This window comes from Schistocerca piceifrons, unplaced genomic scaffold, assembly GCF_021461385.2.
Source record: "Schistocerca piceifrons isolate TAMUIC-IGC-003096 unplaced genomic scaffold, iqSchPice1.1 HiC_scaffold_322, whole genome shotgun sequence".
Lineage (NCBI taxonomy): Eukaryota > Metazoa > Arthropoda > Insecta > Orthoptera > Acrididae > Schistocerca > Schistocerca piceifrons.
The window spans coordinates 2,443-7,500 of record NW_025728540.1 but is presented as its reverse complement, the minus strand read 5'-3'; the positions used below and the strand labels follow the sequence as shown (position 1 = coordinate 7,500).

Here is a 5,058-nt window from a genome sequence, read left to right as displayed (position 1 = left end):
CTCGCGCACATGTTAGACTCCTTGGTCCGTGTTTCAAGACGGGTCGTGAAATTGTCCAAAGCTGAAGCGCCGCTGACGGGAGCGATTATTCCGCCGAGAGCATCCCGAGCCAACAGCGGCGCGGGTCCGGGGCCGGGCCAGGTAGGTCCGTCATCCGGGAAGAACCGCGCGCGCTTGCCGGGAGCCCGAGCGCCCAAAGGGGCGAATCGACTCCTCCAGATATACCGCCGGGCAGCCAGCCAGGACACCGGGGCTCTGCCCAACAGACGCGAACCGAGGCCCGCGGAAGGACAGGCTGCGCACCCGGGCCGTAGGCCGGCACCCAGCGGGTCGCGACGTCCTACTAGGGGAGAAGTGCGGCCCACCGCACACCGGAACGGCCCCACCCCGCGGCGAGTGGAAAGGCAACCGGACACGACCCCGCCGCGGATTGCTCCGCGCGGGCGGCCGGCCCCATCTGCCGAGGGCGGAGGCCAGTGGCCGGATGGGCGTGAATCTCACCCGTTCGACCTTTCGGACTTCTCACGTTTACCCCAGAACGGTTTCACGTACTTTTGAACTCTCTCTTCAAAGTTCTTTTCAACTTTCCCTCACGGTACTTGTTCGCTATCGGTCTCGTGGTCATATTTAGTCTCAGATGGAGTTTACCACCCACTTGGAGCTGCACTCTCAAGCAACCCGACTCGAAGGAGAGGTCCCGCCGACGCTCGCACCGGCCGCTACGGGCCTTGCACCCTCTACGGGCCGTGGCCTCATTCAAGTTGGACTTGGGCTCGGCGCGAGGCGTCGGGGTAGTGGACCCTCCCAAACACCACATGCCACGACAGGCGGCAGCCTGCGGGGTTCGGTGCTGGACTCTTCCCTGTTCGCTCGCCGCTACTGGGGGAATCCTTGTTAGTTTCTTTTCCTCCGCTTAGTAATATGCTTAAATTCAGCGGGTAGTCTCGCCTGCTCTGAGGTCGTTGTACGAGGTGTCGCACGCCACACCGCCAGCCGGCTGTGCACGCTACCGAGAAAGTACCGGTATGCGAACCGCCAGGCGACGGGCGCGCATCGCACGTTTGAGGAGACGCGGCCGGCCCCACAGGCGGCCGCGACACTCCCAGGTCTGCGAAGCGGGGCAAACGCCGCGCGCTTCAGTATACGTAGCCGACCCTCAGCCAGACGTGGCCCGGGAACGGAATCCATGGACCGCAATGTGCGTTCGAAACGTCGATGTTCATGTGTCCTGCAGTTCACATGTCGACGCGCAATTTGCTGCGTTCTTCATCGACCCACGAGCCGAGTGATCCACCGTCCTGGGTGATCTTTTCTCAGTTTCCGCCGTCTCTTTCGAGACGGTCGCATAGGCGGGAGTGAGGCGTGTGGCGGCCCCTGTTCCAGCGTTCTGTGTCCAACGGCCTCACGGCCGACGGGCGTCGTACGGCTCCACACCGGAGCGGACAGGCACTCGGGCGAAAGTCATTCAAAACCGGCGCCAGGCGCCAGGTGCCGCAGGCCAGCCGCTCCAGCGCTTCAGCGCTCGTACCACACAACATGCCGCTAGTTTTGAGAGGCACGCGTGGTTCCGCACGCGGCGCACGGCTACGGCGAGCCGTACAGGTAGCGTGTTGCGCGACACGACACGCACATCGAAAGACATGCAGTCTAGTCGGTAATGATCCTTCCGCAGGTTCACCTACGGAAACCTTGTTACGACTTTTACTTCCTCTAAATGATCAAGTTTGGTCATCTTCCGGTAGCATCGGCAACGACAGAGTCAATGCCGCGTACCAGTCCGAAGACCTCACTAAATCATTCAATCGGTAGTAGCGACGGGCGGTGTGTACAAAGGGCAGGGACGTAATCAACGCGAGCTTATGACTCGCGCTTACTGGGAATTCCTCGTTCATGGGGAACAATTGCAAGCCCCAATCCCTAGCACGAAGGAGGTTCAGCGGGTTACCCCGACCTTTCGGCCTAGGAAGACACGCTGATTCCTTCAGTGTAGCGCGCGTGCGGCCCAGAACATCTAAGGGCATCACAGACCTGTTATTGCTCAATCTCGTGCGGCTAGAAGCCGCCTGTCCCTCTAAGAAGAAAAGTAATCGCTGACAGCACGAAGGATGTCACGCGACTAGTTAGCAGGCTAGAGTCTCGTTCGTTATCGGAATTAACCAGACAAATCGCTCCACCAACTAAGAACGGCCATGCACCACCACCCACCGAATCAAGAAAGAGCTATCAATCTGTCAATCCTTCCGGTGTCCGGGCCTGGTGAGGTTTCCCGTGTTGAGTCAAATTAAGCCGCAGGCTCCACTCCTGGTGGTGCCCTTCCGTCAATTCCTTTAAGTTTCAGCTTTGCAACCATACTTCCCCCGGACCCAAAAGCTTTGGTTTCCCGGAGGCTGCCCGCCGAGTCATCGGAGGAACTGCGGCGGATCGCTGGCTGGCATCGTTTATGGTTAGAACTAGGGCGGTATCTGATCGCCTTCGAACCTCTAACTTTCGTTCTTGATTAATGAAAACATACTTGGCAAATGCTTTCGCTTCTGTTCGTCTTGCGACGATCCAAGAATTTCACCTCTAACGTCGCAATACGAATGCCCCGCCTGTCCCTATTAATCATTACCTCGGGTTCCGAAAACCAACAAAATAGAACCGAGGTCCTATTCCATTATTCCATGCACACAGTATTCAGGCGGGCTTGCCTGCTTTAAGCACTCTAATTTGTTCAAAGTAAACGTGCCGGCCCACCGAGACACTCAATAAAGAGCACCCTGGTAGGATTTCAACGGGGTCCGCCTCGGGACGCACGAGCACGCACGAGGCGGTCGCACGCCTTCGGCTCGCCCCACCGGCAGGACGTCCCACGATACATGCCAGTTAAACACCGACGGGCGGTGAACCAACAGCGTGGGACACAAATCCAACTACGAGCTTTTTAACCGCAACAAACTTTAATATACGCTATTGGAGCTGGAATTACCGCGGCTGCTGGCACCAGACTTGCCCTCCAATAGATACTCGTTAAAGGATTTAAAGTGTACTCATTCCGATTACGGGGCCTCGGATGAGTCCCGTATCGTTATTTTTCGTCACTACCTCCCCGTGCCGGGAGTGGGTAATTTGCGCGCCTGCTGCCTTCCTTGGATGTGGTAGCCGTTTCTCAGGCTCCCTCTCCGGAATCGAACCCTGATTCCCCGTTACCCGTTACAACCATGGTAGGCGCAGAACCTACCATCGACAGTTGATAAGGCAGACATTTGAAAGATGCGTCGCCGGTACGAGGACCGTGCGATCAGCCCAAAGTTATTCAGAGTCACCAAGGCAAACGGACCGGACGAGCCGACCGATTGGTTTTGATCTAATAAAAGCGTCCCTTCCATCTCTGGTCGGGACTCTGTTTGCATGTATTAGCTCTAGAATTACCACAGTTATCCAAGTAACGTGGGTACGATCTAAGGAACCATAACTGATTTAATGAGCCATTCGCGGTTTCACCTTAATGCGGCTTGTACTGAGACATGCATGGCTTAATCTTTGAGACAAGCATATGACTACTGGCAGGATCAACCAGGGAGCTGCGTCAACTAGAGCTGAGCAGCCGGCCGCCCGGGAGTGTGTCCCGGGGGCCCGCGCGAACACGCAAGCGTCCGCTCAATCATTCTGCAAACAGGAGGAGGCTGAGCTCCCCTGCACAATACACCTCGAAACCCTCTCAGGTCCCGGCGGCGCGCAGCGCCGTCCCAAGTACTTGGTCGGGTTCGAGAGAGGCGCAATCGCCCGGAGTTAGGCGAGTAGACGCTTTCGGTGCGACCACCCGTGCTCCCAACTGAGCTTGCCGCTGCCGACAGAGGCCCGGGAGCGTGCTGTCGTGGCATTGCCGGCGGGAGACAACACGCGCCACCTACGGTGACCGGCAGCTCCAACGCCAGCGCCACAGAAGGACAAAAGCCCCACTTGGGTGCCGAAGCGAACTCTCCCAGCACAGCGCACGCGCCAACACATCCGCACAGCTGCGATACAAACCACCAGCGAGAACCGCTGGGGCGACCGAGCAGCAGACGGCGTCGCGGCGCCGAGCGCCGGGCGGCGGCGCATCCTCAACGCACACAGTCCTCAATCGGACCAGCACACTGAAGATGTCCACCGCGCTTCGCACCGGGCCCGCGAGGACCTACTTTGGCCGCACGGCGCCGCGCGCAGGGTGCGCCGGCGCGCAGCTGCGACGCCTGCCGCGTCCGTCGGCCGGCGCGCCTGCCACTGGCCGCCCCCACCAGCCGGCTGTAGCGCGTGCGCCCACGCACCGCGCGGCCAGCACGCCGGGAGGCGCCCCCTCACCGGCCGGGGACGGTCCCACCCAGCCACCGCCGCGTATCGCTTCACACCCAGATGCCGTTCAGTTTCGTCGGCATGGTGGGTATCGCTGGAACAACCGGTTAGTACCTCAACCTATCGTCGCCATCACCGATTCACCCCTAGCGAGAACAACCGCACCACAACAGGTTACCATTTGTTCATTTGCGTAACTTCACCAGAAAACGCAGGCGTCCATCGCCATTTGCAACTTCAACGATTATTGCATGCCTGTGTCAGGTGTCACGCCACACTACGTCTGCCCACATACACGCAACAAAATGTGCACGCCTAGACAATACGTGGAAGGTGGCCCCCGTACGTATGCGATGTCCATTGCTCGAACGACTGTCAACCGGCCTCTGTAGCATGTCGCAGATATGGAACGCGGTGCACCATGCCATCACGGTGTGTGAGGAGAGACGACTAGGTCCGAATACATCAACAGACAGCTCATGCTGATCGCCATCCACGGCGTCCGTTCCTCCCACACGTCTCTATGGCGTACCACACTGCAATCCAGCTCTCATAGGGAGACGACACGTAGCTGCGTGCACAATATTTGCACTGTATGGTCCGCCGTTTTTGGGCGCAGTCGTTGTACGGTCACACATGTGCCACGATGTATCATTCAGTACATAAGGACGAATGTGCAGTACAGATTGTGGTTTACGCGTACGACATTAGCGGACAGTTGACACAGGCCGCACCACAACGTAG

The 5,058-nt window shown here is 58.6% G+C and overlaps 2 non-coding genes and 1 pseudogene across 2 annotated transcripts; all 3 read right to left on the bottom strand.

Annotated features, from left to right (window-relative positions):
- The window catches only part of LOC124745505, a 4,222-nt pseudogene extending 3,260 nt beyond the window's left edge, over positions 1-962 (bottom strand).
- A 188-nt stretch (positions 963-1,150) lies between these two features.
- On the bottom strand, positions 1,151-1,305 carry LOC124745495. Its single transcript, XR_007011037.1, has one exon. It is a non-coding gene; the product is annotated as a 5.8S ribosomal RNA (ribosomal RNA).
- Positions 1,306-1,655: 350 nt separating this feature from the next.
- LOC124745500 lies at positions 1,656-3,562 on the bottom strand. Its single transcript, XR_007011042.1, has one exon. It is a non-coding gene; the product is annotated as a small subunit ribosomal RNA (ribosomal RNA).
- Positions 3,563-5,058: the final 1,496 nt, after the last annotated feature.